Source organism: Aegilops tauschii, chromosome 4, assembly GCF_002575655.3.
Source record: "Aegilops tauschii subsp. strangulata cultivar AL8/78 chromosome 4, Aet v6.0, whole genome shotgun sequence".
NCBI lineage: Eukaryota > Viridiplantae > Streptophyta > Magnoliopsida > Poales > Poaceae > Aegilops > Aegilops tauschii.
The window spans coordinates 492,833,766-492,851,255 of record NC_053038.3 but is presented as its reverse complement, the minus strand read 5'-3'; the positions used below and the strand labels follow the sequence as shown (position 1 = coordinate 492,851,255).

The following is a 17,490-nucleotide window of genomic DNA, read 5'->3' as shown; positions in this document are numbered from 1 at the left end:
CTGCGATGTGTAATATGGAGGCAGGAGTAAAATTATGCAGCTGGAGGCCGTAGAACTCCAGGAGCCCGCGGAGGAACGGATGGATTGGAAATCCGAGTCCCCTTAACAAGTACGGGACAAGGCATACCCGCTCCCCCATCGACGGGTTGGGAAAGCTCTCCGCTTGTTCCCCGCCATTGTAAGTGGCTAGTCCAGCTCGGACGGGGACCATATACGCAGGAGGAAGAAACCCCTGGGTCTGTAACTCTACTAACTGTCTGTGGGAAACGGAACACTTCTTCCAGTTGCCTGGCTTAGGGTTACGGGAGCGAGAGGAGGAGCTGCAACGACCGACCATGATAGGATGGATTTTTTCGGGCGCGCTCCGATGGATACTCGCTGAGGCAGGATGGTGTGATCTGGATCTAAGGATCCTCGGTCCCTTAAATAGACGATTTACTCACATGGTTAGGGTGGCAAGTGCAAAAATGCCCCGACTTCTCGCATTCGCTTGACACGTGGAGGATAGCCATTATTAGACGCAGAAGCCGAGGAGTGCAACATTCATGGGAAGCCAGACAATACTTGACAGGTACTCAGAATTTGGAGAAGAACCCGCCTTGCAATGTCGAAGACAATCTGCGTGCCGGACTCATCGTCATTGAAGCCTGGTTCGGGGGCTACTGAGGGAGTCCTGGATTAGGGGGTCCTCGGACAGCCGGACTATATCCTTTGGCCGGACTCTTGGACTATGAAGATACAAGATTGAAGACTCCGTCCCGTGTCCGGATAGGACTCTCCTTGGCGTGGAAGGCAAGCTTGGCAGTACGGATATGTAGATCTCCTCCCTTGTAACTGACTCTGTGTAACCCTCGCCCCCTCTGGTGTCTATATAAACCGGAGGATTTAGTCTGTAGGGCAAGAACAATCATACCATAGGCTAGCTTCTAGGGTTTAGCCTCTACGATCTCGTGGTAGATCAACTCTTGTAATACTCATATCATCAACATCAATCAAGCAGGAAGTAGGGTATTACCTCCATCGAGAGGGCCCGAACCTGGGTAAACATCGTGTCCCCCGCCTCCTGTTACCATCCGCCTTAGACGCACAGTTCGGGACCCCCTACCCGAGATCCGCCGGTTTTGACACCGACAACAGGAGTTGTTGCCCACAGCGCCCCTGCTGTTGGTGCTGAACGGAGGCGCGGCGACTTTGCTGCCCCCCGTGAGGGTGGGCTGCATGGAGGAGAAGCTCGCGGGCGAGGCCACGACCCCCGCGGGTTTGCTACTGACCCCTTACAGTTCGGGACCCCCTACCCGAGATCCGCCGGTTTTGACACTGACACCTGCTGCAGATGCAACTGACAACGTTAAGAACGTCTGGCAGAGCAAAGCTGATGACTACTCGATAGTTCAGTGTGCCATGCTTTACGGCTTAGAACTAGGACTTCAACAATGTTTTGAACGTCATGGAGCATATGAGATGTTCCAGGAGTTGAAGTTAATATTTCAAGCAAATGGCCGGATTGAGAGACATGAAGTCTCCAATAAGTTCTACAACAGCAAGATGGAGGAGAATAGTTCTGTCAGTGAACATATACTCAAAATGTTTGGGTATAACAATCACTTGATTCAACTGGGAGTTAATCTTCCGGATGATAGTGCCATTGACAGAATTCTTCAATCACTGCCACCAAGCTACAAGAGCTTCGTGATGAACTATAATATGCAAGGGATGGATAAGACAATTCCCGAGCTCTTCGCAATGCTAAAGGCTGCGGAGGTAGAAATCAAGAAGGAGCATCAAGTGTTGATGGTCAACAAGACCACCAGTTTCAAGAAAAAGGGTAAAGGGAAGAAGAAGGGGAACTTCAAGAAGAACGGCAAACAAGTTGCTGCTCAGGAGAAGAAACCCAAGTCTAGACCTAAGCCTAAGACTGAGTGCTTCTACTGCAAACATACTGGTCACTGGAAGCGGAGCTGCCCCAAGTATTTGGCGGATAAGAAGGATGGCAAGGTGAACAAAGGTATATGTGATATACATGTTATTGAAGTGTACCTTACTAGAGCTCGCAGTAGCACCTAGGTATTTGATACTGGTTCTGTTGCTAATATTTGCAACTCGAAATAGGGACTACGGATTAAGCGAAGACTAGCTAAGGACGAGGTGACGATGCGCATGGGAAATGGTTCCAAAGTCAATGTGATCGCTGATACGTCTCCAACGTATCTATAATTTTTTATTGTTCCATGCTATATTATATTCTATTTTGGACATTATTGGGCTTTATTATACACTTTTATATTACTAGCAAACGTGCCCGTGCGTTGCAACGGGAGTCCAATAAGCATGGCTCAAGTCCACCCCATTTGTGTCGCCACTTACATGCTTTCCAGATGGGCATATTGGCACAACGTCCATGCTTCGCAACACCAATTACTATGAAAAGTGAGACATTTATCATCAATGATGAAGCCTTATTGTAAGTGATGCATTTATCATGAACAATGCCATTTTAATCATTTAGTTGGTGCCAACCCACATATTCTACTGCAGGTCATGGGAATATGGGATGGGATCATGGGAGGGGAAGGACGGCGTGTGGTATCCAGTAGCTGTTGTGGTCATTGCTCATGGCACCATCAAGAAAAGAGCGCTAAAACACGAACTGGGATCTAGTGCTTGCCATGCCAAGTCACGTTGTAACTGTTGGAAATATGCCCTAGAGGCAATAATAAAATAGTTATTATTGCATTTCCTTGTTCATGATAATTGTCTATTGTTCATGCTATAATTGTATTAACTAGAAACCGTAATACATGTGTGAATACATAGACCACAACATGTCCCTAGTGAGCCACTAGTTGACTAGCTCGTTGATCAATAGATGGTTATGGTTTCCTTACCATGGACATTGGATGTCATTGATAACGGGATCACATCATTAGGAGAATGATGTGATGGACAAGACCCAATCCTAAGCATAGCACAAGATCGTGTAGTTCATTTGCTAGAGCTTTTCTAATGTCAAGTATCGTTTCCTTAGACCATGAGATTGTGCAACTCCCGGATACCGTAGGAATGCTTTGGTGTACCAAACATCACAACGTAACTGGGTGGCTATAAAGGTGCACTACAGGTATCTCCGAAAGTGTCTGTTGGGTTGGTACGAATTGAGACTGGATTTGTCACTCCGTATGACGGAGAGGTATCTCTGGGCCCACTCGGTAATGCATCATCATAATGAGCTCAATGTGACTAATGAGTTAGCCACGAGATCATGCGTTACGGAACGAGTAAAGAGACTTGCCGGTAACGAGATTGAACAAGGTATAGGGATACCGACGATCGAATCTCGGGCAAGTAACATACCGATGGACAAAGGGAATTGTATACGGGATTGATTGAATCCCCGACATCGTGGTTCATCCGATGAGATCATCGTGGAACATGTGGGAGCCAACATGGGTATCCAGATCCCGCTGTTGGTTATTGGCCGGAGAACGTCTCAGTCATGTCTGCATGGTTCCCGAACCCGTAGGGTCTACACACTTAAGGTTCGGTGACGCTAGAGTTGTTATGGGAAATAGTATGTGGTCACCGAAGGTTGTTCGGCGCTAGATCGGATCTTCCGTGATTTGAATCGCCGCGAGTACGCCTCCATCAACCGCGTTCTTGTAACGCTTCCGCTTAGCGATCTTCAAGGGTATGAAGATGCACTCCCTCTCTCTCGTTACTAGCATCTCCTAGATTGATCTTGGTGACACGTAGGAAAATTTTGAATTATTGCTACGTTCTCCAACAGTGGTATCAGAGCTAGGTCTATGCGTAGATTCTATGCACGACTAGAACACAAGTAGTTGTGGGCGTTGGTTTGTTCAATATGCTTACCGTTACTAGTCTTATCTTGATTTGGCGGCATCGTGGGATGAAGCGGCCCGGACCGACCTTACACGTACACTTACGTGAGACAGGTTCCATCGATTGACATGCACTTGTTGCATAAGGTGGCTAGCTGGTGCCAGTCTCTCCCACTTCAGTCGGATCGGATTCGATGAAAAGGGTCCTTATGAAGGGTAAATAGCAATTGGCATATCACCGTTGTGGCTTTTGCGTAGGTAAGAAACGTTCTTGCTAGAAACCCATAGCAGCCACGTAAAACATGCAACAACAATTAGAGGACGTCTAACTTGTTTTTGCAGGGTATGCTATGTGATGTGATATGGCCAAAAGGATGTGATGAATGATATATGTGATGTATGAGATTGATCGTGTTCTTGTAATAGGAATCACGACTTGCATGTCGACGAGTATGACAACCGGCAGGAGCCATAGGAGTTGTCTTAATTTATTCTATGACCTGTGTGTCAATGAAAAACGCCATGTAATTACTTTACTTTATTGCTAACCGTTAGCCATAGTAGTAGAAGTAATAGTTGGCGAGACAACTTCATGAAGACACGATGATGGAGATCATGATGATGGAGATCTTGGTGTCATGCCGGTGACGAAGGTGATCATGCCGCGCCTCGAAGATGGAGATCAAAGGCGCAAGATGATATTGGCCATATCATGTCACTTTATGATTTGCATGTGATGTTTGTCATGTTTACATCTTATTTGCTTAGAACGAAGGTAGCATAAATAAGATGATCCCTCACTAAAATTTCAAGAGATGTGTTCCCCCTAACTGTGCACCGTTGCGAAGGTTCGTTGTTTCGAAGCACTACGTGATGATCGGGTGTGATAGATTCTAACGTTCGCATACGACGGGTGTAAGCCAGATTTACACATGTGAAACACTTAGGTTGACTTGACGAGCCTAGCATGTACAAACATGGCCTCGGAACACGAGAGACCGAAAGGTCGAACATGAGTCATATGGTAGATGCGATCAACATGGAGATGTTCACCTTTGATGACTAGTCCGTCTCACGTGATGATCGGACACGGTCTAGTCGATTTGGATCATGTATCACTTAGATGACTAGAGGGATGTCTATCTAAGTGGGAGTTCATTAAATAATCAGATGAACTTAATTATCATGAACATAGTCAAAAGGTCTTTGCAAATTATGTCATAGCTTACGCTTTGGTTCTACTGTTTAAGATATGTTCCTAGAGAAAATTTAGTTGAAAGTTGATAGTAGAAATTATGCGGACTCGGTCCGTAAACTGAGGATTGTCCTCATTGCTGCGCAGAAGGCTTATGTCCTTAATGCACCGCTCAGTGTGTGAACCTCGAGCGTCATCTGTGGATGTTGCGAACATCTGACATACACGTTTTGATGACTACGTGATAGTTCAGTGTGTAATGCTAACGGTTTAGAATTGAGGCGCCAAAGACGTTTTTGAAACGTCGCAGAACAAATGAGATGTTCCAAAGACTGAAATTGGGATTTCAGACTGGTGCCCACGTCAAGAGGTATGAGACCTCTGACAAGTTTTTTAAGCCTGCAAACTAAGGGAGAAAAGCTCAATCGTTGAGCATGTGCTCAGATTGTCTGAGACTACAATCGCTTGAATCGAGTGGGAGTTAATCTTCCAGATGAGATAGTGATGGTTCTCCATAGTCACTGCCACCAAGCTATTAGAGCTTCGTGATGAACTATAACATATCAGGAATAGACATGATGATCCTTGAGCAACTCGCGATGTTTGACACCGCGAAAGTAGAAATCAAGTAGGAGCATCAATTGTTGATGGTTAGTAAAACCACTAGTTTCAAGAAGGGCAAGGGAAAGAAGGGATACTTCATGAAACGGCAAATCAGTTGCTGCTCTAGTGAAGAAACCCAAGGTTGAACCCAAACCCGAGACTAAGTGCTTCTGTAATGAGGGGGACGGTCACTGAAGCAGAACTACCCTAGATACTTGGTAGATGAGAAGGCAGGCAAGGTCGACAGAAGTATATTGGATATACATTATATGAATGTGTACTTTACTAGTACTCCTAGTAGCACCAGGGTATTAGATACCGGTTCGGTTGCTAAGTGTTGGTAACTCGAAATAAAAGGCTACGGAATAAACGGAGACTAGCTAAAGGTGAGATGACGATATGTGTTGGAAGTGTTTCCAAGGTTGATGTGATCAAGCATCGCATGCTCCCTCTACCATCGAGATTGATGTTAAACCTAAATAATTGTTATTTGGTGTTTGCATTGAGCATAGACATGATTGGATTATGTTTATCGCAATACAGTTATTCATTTAAGGAGAATAATGGTTACTCTGTCTATTTGAATAATACATTAACTGGTCTTGCACTTAAAATGAATGGTTTGTTGAATCTCGATCGTAGTGATACACATGTTCATGCCAAAAGATATAAGATAGTACCACATACTTGTGGCACTGCCACTTGAGTCATATTGGTATAAAACGCATGAAGAAGCTCCATGTTGATGGATCTTTGGACTCACTCATTTTTGAAAAGATTGAGACATGCGAACCATGTCTATTAGTATATATGCATGAAGAAAGTCCATATAGATGGATCGTTTGGACTCACTTGATTTTGAATCACTTGAGACATGCAAATCATACCACATGGGCAAGATGACTGAAAGGCCTCGTTTTCAGTAAGATGGAACAAGAGAGCAACTTGTTGGAAGTAATACATTTGATGTGTGCAATCCAATGAGTGCTGAGGCACGCGGTGGATATCGTTATGTTCTTACTTCACAGATGATTTGAGTAGATGCTGAGTATATTTACTTGATGAAACACAAGTCTGAATTATTGAAAGGTTCAAGTAATTTCAGAGTGAAGTTGAAGATCATCGTGACAAGAGGATAAAATGTCTATGATATGATCATAGAGATGAATATCTGAGTTACGAGTTTGGCACACAATTGAGACATCGTGGAAATTGTTTCACAACTAATACCGCCTGGAACACCATAGTGTGATGGTGTGTCCGAACATCATAACTGCACCCTATTGAATATGGTGCATACCATGATGTCTCTTATCGAATTACCACTATCGTTTATGGGTTAGGCATTAGAGACAACCGCATTCACTTTAAATAGGGCACCACGCAATTCCGTTGAGACGACACCGTATGAACTATGGTTTAGAGAAACCTAAGTTGTCGTTTCTTAAAAGTTTGGGGTTGCGGCGCTTATGTGAAAAAGTTTCAGGCTGATAAGCTCGAACCCAAAGCGGATAAATGCATCTTCATAGAATACCCAAAACAGTTGGGTATACCTCCTATTTCAGATCCGGAAGCAAAAGTGATTGTTTCTAGAAACGGGTCCTTTCTCGAGGAAAAGTTTCTCTCGAAAGAATTGAGTGGGAGGATGGTGGAGACTTGATGAGGTTATTGAACCGTCACTTCAACTAGTGTGTAGCAGGGCACAGGAAGTTGTTCCTGTGGCACCTACACCAACTGAAGTGGAAGCTTATGATAGTGATCATGAAACTTCGGATCAAGTCAGTACCAAACCTCGTAGGTCGACAAGGATGCGTACTACTTCAAAGTGGTACGTAATCATGTCTTGGAAGTCATGTTGCTAGACAACAATGAACCTACGAGCTATGGAGAAACGATGGTGGGCCCGGATTCCGACGAATGGATCGAGGCCATAAAATCCGAGAGAGGATCCATGTATAAAACCAAAGTATAGACTTTGGAAGAACTATTTGATGGTCGTAAGGCTGTTGGGTGCAGATGGATTTTAAAAGGAAGACGGACAATGATGGTAAGTGTCACCATTAAGAAAGCTCGACTTGTCGTTAAGGTGTTTTCCGACAAGTTCAAGGAGTTGACTACGATGAGACTTTCTCACTCGTAGCGATGCTAAGAGTCTGTTGGAATTATATTAGCAGTTACTGCATTATTTATGAAATCTTGCAGATAGGATGTCAAAACATTGTTTTCTCGACGATTTTCTTGAGGAAAGGTTGTATGTGATACAACCAGAAGGTTTTGTCAATCCTAAAATATGCTAACAAGTATGCAAAGCTCCAGCAATCCTTCTAAGGACTGGAGTAAGCATCTCGGAGTTGGAATGTATGCTTTGATGAGATGATCAAAGATTTTGGGTTTATACAAAGTTTATGAGAAACTTGTATTTCCAAAGAAGTGAGTGGGAGCACTATAGAATTTTTGATGAGTATATGTTGTTAACATATTGTTGATCAGAAATGATGTAGAATTTCTGGAAAGCATACAGGGTTATTTGAAAAGTGTTTTTCAATGGAAAACCTGGATTAAGCTACTTGAACATTGAGCATCAAGATCTATAAGGATAGATCAAAAACGCTTAATAATACTTTCAAATGAATACATACCATGACAAGATTTTGAAGGAGTTCAAAATAGATCAGCAAAGAAGGAGTTCTTGGCTGTGTTACAAGGTGTGAGTATTGAGTAAGACTCAAGACCTGACCACGGCAGAAGAGAGAGAAAGGACGAAGGTCGTCCCCTATGCTTTAGACGTAGGCTCTACAGTATGCTATGCTGTGTACCGCACCTGAAGTGTGCCTTGCCATGAGTCAGTCAGGGGTACAAGAGTGATCCAGGAATGGATCACATGACAGCGGTCGAACTTATCCTTAGTAACTAGTGGACTAAGGAATTTTCTCGATTATGGAGGTGGTAAAAGAGTTCGTCGTAAAGGGTTAAGTCGATGCAAACTTTGACACTAACCCGGATGACTCTGAGTAGTAAACCGGATTCGTATAGTAGAGCAGTTATTTGGAATGGCTCCAAGTAGCGCGTGGTAGCTGCATCTACAAGATGACATAGAGATTTGTAAAGCACACACGGATCTGAAAGGTTCAGACCCGTTGACTAATAACCTCTCTCACAAGCGAGATATGAACAAACCCCATGGGTGTTGGATTCATTACAATCACATAGTGATGTGAACTAGATTATTGACTCTAGTGCAAGTGAGAGACTATTGGAAATATGCCCTAGAGGCAATAATAAAATAGTTATTATTGCATTTCCTTGTTCATGATAATTGTCTATTGTTCATGCTATAATTGTATTAACTAGAAACCGTAATACATGTGTGAATACATAGACCACAACATGTCCCTAGTGAGTCTCTAGTTGACTAGCTCGTTGATCAATAGATGGTTATGGTTTCCTTACCATGGACATTGGATGTCATTGATAACGGGATCACATCATTAGGAGAATGATGTGATGGACAAGACCCAATCCTAAGCATAGCACAAGATCGTGTAGTTCGTTTGCTAGAGCTTTTCTAATGTCAAGTATCGTTTCCTTAGACCATGAGATTGTGCAACTCCCGGATACCGTAGGAATGCTTTGGGTGTACCAAACGTCACAACGTAACTGGGTGGCTATAAAGGTGCACTACAGGTATCTCCGAAAATGTCTGTTGGGTTGGTACGAATCGAGACTGAGATTTGTCACTCCGTATGACGGAGAGGTATCTTTGGGCCCACTCGGTAATGCATCATCATAATGAGCTCAATGTGACTAATGAGTTAGCCACGGGATCATGCGTTACGGAACGAGTAAAGAGACTTGCCGGTAACGAGATTGAATAAGGTATAGGGATACCGACGATCGAATCTCGGGCAAGTAACATACCGACGGACAAAGGGAATTGTATACGGGATTGATTGAATCCCCGACATCGTGGTTCATCCGATGAGATCATCGTGGAACATGTGGGAGCCAACATGGGTATCCAGATCCCGCTGTTGGTTATTGGTCGGAGAACGTCTCGGTCATGTCTGCATGGTTCCCGAACCCGTAGGGTCTACACACTTAAGGTTCGGTGACGCTAGAGTTGTTATGGGAAATAGTATGTGGTCACTGAAGGTTGTTCGGAGTCCCGGATGAGATCCCGGACATGACGAGGAGCTCCGGAATGGTCCGAAGGTGAAGATCAGTATATTGGACGAAGGGTATTGGAGTCCGGAATTGTTCCGGGGGAACCAGGGTATGGCCAGCATGTCCGAAAGGGGTTTCGGAGGCCCCGACAAGCGTTGGGGGGCCTTATGGGCCAAGGGAAAGGGGCAAACCAGCCCACTAAGGGGCTGTGCGCCCCTCCCAACCCCTCTCACGTTACCAGGAGAGGTGGGGCGCCACCCCTAGGGCAGCCGCCCCTCCCGGCTTGGGGGGCAAGTTTCCAAGGGGGTGGGGGCGCCCAAACCCATCTAGGGTTTCCCCTGGCCGCCGCCTCCTCCTCTAGATCCATCTAGAGGGGCCGGCCCCCTCTCCCCTTCCCCCTATATATAATGAGGGGGTGGGAGGGCAGCCACACCCTTTGCCTGGGGCAGCCCTCTCCTCCTCCAACTCCTCCTCCTCCTCCGTAGTGCTTCGCGAAGCTCTGTCGGAGAACCATGAGCTCCATTGCCACCACGCCGTCGTGCTGCTGGAGTTTTCCCTCAACTTCTCCTCTCCCGTGTACGTGTGTTGAACCCGGAGGCTCCGTCCGTTCGGCGCTAGATCGGATCTTCCACGATTTGAATCGCCGCGAGTACGACTCCATCAACCGCGTTCTTATAACGCTTCCGCTTAGCGATCTTCAAGGGTATGAAGATGCACTCCCTCTCTCTCGTTGCTAGCATCTCCTAGATTGATCTTGGTGACACGTAGGAAAATTTTGAATTATTGCTACGTTCTCCAACAGTAACATGCGCCCGGACATTAATTGTCATTCAAAAACAACCCAAGGGTACAAACGTCTAAGGCATCCAGCGCATCTGAACAAAAACCATGATTTAGACTTGCCGTTTTCAGCCATTAGAAAGACAAACATCAGTTTTTTAGCCAGTTAACAATACAAACAACAGCCACTGAAAAAGAACACTTACGGAATAAAACAACATTGCAGAAAAGCTATCATGTATACTTGCATTGCATAGACATGAGCAGAAACAAAGCTAGAGTTTATGCAAGGAATGAACCGAACAATTGACGAGAAGCAGCAAATAATATTGCCATCCTTCCACAGTATAGTTTTCTTCAGATTTCTGAAGAGACAACGAGCCAAACTAAAAATTGAAAGCATTTGTACACCAGAGAAAGACAATGAGCCAAACTAAAAATTTAGAGCTGCCAAAGAAAATGATTAAAATAAAGACAAGCAGTCAAGCAGTACATTTAGAGCAATTTGTACAGTTGATCTAGTGTACGAGTAAGAGCATCTTCAGCCAAACTTAAAATTCAGAAAATGTTGCAGCCTGAATATGAAGATCAGTGGACTCACGCTTGAGCCTGGTGCAAGGTCCGAGGAGTTTCAAGCAGAATCACGTGGTGCGGTGGCGGCTTCTCTCCCCCCTCCTATGCAGGGACGCCGCAGCCCCTCGTAGCTCACCTCTGTGGCGGCGTAATCTAGCCCCTCCTCGCTCTCCTCAACGATGGCGCCGGGTTGCCTGGCTTCCAGCGAACGGGCATAGCTTTCCTCCCTCTCTCCTGCTTGGTGGTTACCCTTCTTCTCCGCGACGACGACTAAAACCCTCCATCCTCTTGTCAGCGGCGCAACATGGAAGAGCACAATAACGAATAACGGCTGTTTGTAGATGTTTCCTGTAAGAACAGACAATCTGTTTCTGGTAATAGAAATCAGAAGCTAGGTAAAAAGGATTTATCAAAAGATATTGTGTGATCATCTGTTCCTGACGGAATTGCTTCAAAATATAAATACCTAGCATGGACCCATAATTTCTAATGTTACTATAGTACATAGTCATGGATACCATTACTTCATGTGTAATCATCTGTTCCTAAAAGAACAGCTTCAAAATAGAAATAGGTGGCACGGACCCATAATTACAATGTTAGTATAGTACACGGTACTGGATACTGTTTCTTTCTCATCCTCTGTCTTCACAAAAAACAGATTAAGGATAATTTATAGAGCTCGGAGATCAATAAGTAGTCAAATATGTGGTTTAATTTCTCAATAAATAACTTAGGGTTCACAAGCTACTTCTCCATGCATTGGTCTTGGGATTTCAATGGTCAACAGATACAAACAACATGCTTTTGTTGCACATTCTCGGATAAAAGTTGCATTCCTATGCATCCGAATTGAGGAGACTATAATTGCTGATGGTTGGGAACTTGGGAGTGTGTTCAAGGAACATTCTGGAAAATAAATTGCAATGTTGTACCTGGTAGTAATCATGATCTCACAACGCATGCTTTGGTGAAGGAAAGACGGACAAAGTACATCGATCTGCAGTCTGTGTCTAAAACATGATGTTCTTGGTATACTAAATTAGCTTCTTACAAAATTACATGTTGATATGGGTGGAAGAGGGACAGACACATACCTCACAGTTCTCGATCAACAATTGTAAGCATAGTTATCGTCCATCTAGTACTGCAGGTTCCTGATCTAGAGTTCAATCCACACACCACCTACATCTTTCACCTGGATCCGCTCTATAATTGAGGGACTCACAATTATAACTGTCTCCCAGACTAACTTTTTCATTCACGCCTCTGCAACGCCACCACCCTTTCTTATGCAACTTGCTACTGACAGAGATGACCAAATCAATGGCGCAGATCTGTAGTAAAATTTGTCCCTCCTCGGTCCTTGATTTGTACCTCTTGCGGTAACAACTCTATTTCTGTCAAACAAATGGCCCTTGCTGCATCAAATCCTGCATATATATGTGATGTCAGTGGCAAATTCTGCAGCTGCACATGTATAGGTTAAAAACACAAAAAATAAGAAGAGGCTGTGCTGACTTAAACACCAGCATAAAATCCTTATATCATAATTTCGAAGACAGGAAATTAACCTCAACCTCAAGCATGTGAGGTCTTCTTAGCAAAAGGAAATTTAACCAGTGTTTGCAAAAAGTGTAGTGAAAACTTAAACTGCTGAAATTAATTTCGTCGTATAGCTAGAACCCTCAATCACTTTTTTGCTTGAGGGCTGAAAATCACATCCCCTCAATTTCAAACGAAATTTAGAACCAGATTATCAATACAGGAAAAATTTATAAATTACCAAGGGAAGAAACATGAAGTAAACCTATAGTTTGACCAGCTAGTGCTCAATTTCACGAACGAAAAGCATTAAATATTGGTACAAGCATCCAAGTGCACAAGAAAATACCTTACGGTAGAAGATTCATGCTAGAATAGGCCGGTGTTGAAGCAGTGCAGGACGTAATTCGTGGTTGCCCCGACCCTCCTCCCTAACCTGCAGCAGCGGCAATGCTCCTCACCAACGGAGCTTCAGGTCATTATGATGTCTTGTGGTGTCTGTTGGTCTACAGGAAGCTCCGCCACTGAAGCCAGCTGCTTGATAGCATTTCAGTACCAAGGAAACAAACAGCCACATACTGATACCCTCCTCCATTTTGATCATCTCGACCATGCTAGAAGGGGTTTGTGTGGTTCGAAAGGAAGCAACCATCAATCCATCCTATGCCGCGCCACGACCAGACAAGCTTTCCTTCCTGGCATGTGTTCACCTTCAGAAGAGCACAGAACCCGGAACCAGCCGCAACAAATCACCTGCAAATAAACAGAATAAATAGCTTAGTCATCTACACGGAGGCGCATCGAGGAGTAAGGGTGGGCAAAGACAGATCAGCCAGAGAAGAAAAGGTTTCACAATGTGGCATTCAAAGAAGATGGTGGATTCACTCTTTTTTGGTACCATCCTTCTAGGCAAAACCATATATTGTTACGGCAGAGAACATGCCGATTGGAATTGAATAAATAAGAATAAATTATGCATCAGGATTGATATAGTATCCACATGAACTTACCTGAAGTTCAGAGATCAAGTTGCTAATTCATCACCGCCGATTCATGGATCCACCAATGAGCTGCTAATTCACCGCAGCAACTCACGTTTAAGGATCAAAGAATGAAAGGACTAAAGCGACAGTAACAAGTAGAACGCAGAGCACTGAGATATGTACGAATTTTCACAAAGATCCACCAATTCCATACAGGAATCGTTCACGACAGATCAAAAACTAAATAGAACCTCCTCAACTCACCATGCGGGAGCTAAAAAAAACTATTATCCTCGACACCACAAGACATTTAACTTCGCTCGTCAAACCGAATCGAGCAGGGGGGGGCCGGTGGACGGGCGGATCAGTGCGGGAGGCTTGGTGGTGGCCAGATCGGGGGCACGGCGGAGCAGAGGATGCGGATCCGGGCAGGGGTGGCTGGATCCCACCGGAGTCGTGGCCGGAGGCGGGCGGCGCGGCTGCCGGCGAAGCTCGGGGCGGCCATGGCGGCGCTGCAATGAGAGGGGGAGAGAGATGGTGAGAGGGAGGAAGGAAGGAGAGGGAGGAGGAGAAGCCAGGTGCAGCGACGTGACCTGGTCGCGACGGCGGTGATCTCCGGTGAGGCCGGCAGACGCGGCGAGGCGGCGGAGGAAGGCGGGGTCGGGGCGAGCGCCTGGCGTGGCGCCGAGCTCCCTGGCTCGGGCGCACCCGTTTTTGCACCATAAAAGGATCGCAGGCCGAATACACAAAAATGCAGGGTTCTTTATGTAAAAACAAAACGTTTTCTCTGATGGTCACTTAAAATAGGACTACGGGTCAAATACTAAAAAGCACAGGGACCTTTATGCAATAAAGCCACGACGGTGAACCTGACAGCCTCAATCCGTGCTTTATTATTATTATTATATATATATATATAATATATATATGGAGAGATTTTTGGCACTAACCTATTAACCGGAGGGCCAGCCCAGAATTGCTGTTTTTTGCCTATTTCAGAGTTTCGCAGAAAAAGAATATCAAACGGAGTCCAAACAGAATGAAACCTTCGGGAACGTGATTTTCGGAACGAACATGATCCAGAGGACTTGGACCCTACGTCAAGACATCAACCAGGAGAGCACGAGGTAGGGGGCGCGCCTACCCCGCCCCCCCCCCCAGGTGCGCCCTCCACCCTCGTGGACCCCACGTTGCTCCACCGACGTACTTCTTCCTTCTATATATAACTACGTACCCCCAAACTACCAGATAGGAGCCAAAAACCTAATTCCACCGCCGCAACCTTCTGTACCCGTGAGATCCCATCTTGGGGCCTATTCCGGAGCTCCGCCGGAGGGGGCATCGATCACGGAGGGCTTCTACATCAACACCATAGCCTCTCCGATGATGTGTGAGTAGTTTACCTCAGACCTTCGGGTCCATAGTTATTAGCTAGATGGCTTCTTCTCTCTTTTTGGATCTCAATACAATGTTCTCCCCCTCTCTTGTGGAGATCTATTCGATGTAATCTTCTTTTGCGGTGTGTTTGTTGGGACCGATGAATTGTGGGTTTATGATCAAGTTTATCTATGAACAATATTTGAATCTTCTCTGAATTCTTTTATGTATGATTGGTTATGTTTGCAAGTCTCTTCGAATTATCAGTTTGGTTTGGCCTACTAGATTGATCTTTCTTGCAATAGGAGAAGTGCTTAGCTTTGGGTTCAATCTTGCGGTGTCCTTTCCCAGTGGCAGTAGGGGCAGCAAGGCACGTATTGTATTGTTGCCATCGAGGATAACAAGATGGGGTTTATATCATATTGCATGAGTTTTCCCTCTAGATCATGTCATCTTGCTTAAAGCGTTACTCTGTTCTTATGAACTTAATACTCTAGATGCATGCTGGATAGCGGTCGATGTCTGGAGTAATAGTAGTAGATGCAGGCAGGAGTCGGTCTACTTGTCTCGGACGTGATGCCTATATACATGATCGTACCTAGATATTCTCATAACTATGCTCAATTCTATCAATTGCTCAACAGTAATTTGTTCACCCACCGTAATACTTATGCTCTTGAGAGAAGCCACTAGTGAAACCTATGGCCCCCGGGTCTATTTTCCATCATATTAATCTCCCGACAACAAGTTATTTCTAGCGTCGTTTTTATTTTGTTTTCTTTACTTCGCATCTTTATCATAAAAATACCAAAAATATTATCTTATCATATCTATCAGATCTCACTCTCGTAAGTGACCGTGAAGGGATTGACAACCCCTTTATTGCGTTGGTTGCGAGGATTTATTTGTTTGTGTAGGTACGAGGGACTCGTGTGTGGCCTCCTACTGGATTGATACCTTGGTTCTCAAAAACAGAGGGAAATACTTACGCTACTTTGCTGCATCACCCTTTCCTCTTCAAGGGAAAACCAACGCAGTGCTCAAGAGGTAGCAAGAAGGATTTCTGGCGCCGTTGCCAGGGAGTCTACGCAAAAGTCAACACACCAAGTACCCATCACAAACCCTTATCTCCCGCATTACATTATTTGCCATTTGCCTCTCGTTTTCCTCTCCCCCACTTGACCCTTGCCGTTTTATTCGCCCTCTCATTTCCATCCGCCTCCTTTTTGTTTGCTTCTTGTTTGCTCGCGTGTTGGATTGCTTGCTTGTCACGATGGCTCAAGATAATACTAAATTGTGTGATTTCACCAATACCAACAACAATGATTTTCTTAGCACTCCGATTGCTCCTCTTACTGATACTGAATCTTGTGAAATCAATGCTACTTTGTTGAATCTTGTCATGAATGATCAATTCGCCGGCCTTCCTAGCGAAGATGCCGCTACCCATCTAAATAGCTTCGTTGATTTGTGTGATATGCAAAAGAAGAAAGATGTGGACAATGATATTGTTAAATTGAAGCTATTTCCTTTTTCTCTTAGAGATCATGCTAAAGCTTGGTTTTCGTCTTTGCCTAAAAATAGTATTGATTCTTGGAATATGTGCAAAGATGCTTTTATCTCTAAATATTTTCCTCCCGCTAAGATTATCTCTCTTAGAAACGATATTATGAATTTTAAGCAACTTGATCATGAACATGTTGCACAAGCTTGGGAGAGGATGAAATTAATGATACGTAATTGCCCTACGCATGGTTTGAATTTGTGGATGATTATACAAAAAATTTATGCCGGATTGAATTTTGCTTCTAGAATTTTTTTAGATTCGGTCGCGGGAGGCACTTTTATGGAAATCACTTTAGGAGAAGCTACTAAACTCCTAGATAATATTATGGTTAATTATTCTCAATGGCACACTGAAAGATCTACTAATAAAAAAGTGCATGCGATAGAAGAAATTAATGTTTTGAGTGGAAAGATGGATGAACTTATGAAATTATTTGCTAATAAAAGTGTTTTTTCTGATCCTAATGATATGCCTTTGTCTATTTTGATTGAGAATAATAATGAATCTATGGATGTGAATTTTGTTGGTAGGAATAATTTTTTGGTAACAACGCGTATAGAGGAAACTTTAATTCTAGGCCGTACCCTAGTAATTCCTGTAATAATTATGGTAATTCCTACAACAATTCTTATGAAAATTTTAATAAGATGCCCTCTGAATTTGAGACTAGTGTTAAGGAATTTATGAATTCGCAAAATAATTTCAATGCTTTGCTTGAAGAAAAATTGCTTAAAGTTGATGAATTGGCTAGGAACGTTGATAGAATTTCCCTTGATGTTGATTCTTTAAAACTTAGCTCTATTCCACCTAAGCATGATATCAATGAGTCTCTCAAAGCCATGAGAATTTCCATTGATGAGTGCA

General features: G+C 44.1%; 1 long non-coding RNA gene and 1 other non-coding gene across 2 annotated transcripts; both read right to left on the bottom strand.

Moving 5' to 3' along the window:
- Positions 1–11,021: 11,021 nt before the first annotated feature.
- Positions 11,022–14,209, bottom strand: LOC109741586 (uncharacterized). The gene is made up of 6 exons (XR_012182596.1): positions 13,947–14,209; positions 13,710–13,769; positions 13,049–13,452; positions 12,252–12,587; positions 12,090–12,161; positions 11,022–11,502 (listed from the first exon to the last, which is right to left on the bottom strand). It is a non-coding gene; the product is annotated as an uncharacterized lncRNA (long non-coding RNA).
- Positions 13,674–13,738, bottom strand: LOC120963698 (small nucleolar RNA snoR101). Its single transcript, XR_005755447.1, has one exon. It is a non-coding gene; the product is annotated as a small nucleolar RNA snoR101 (small nucleolar RNA).
- Positions 14,210–17,490: the final 3,281 nt, after the last annotated feature.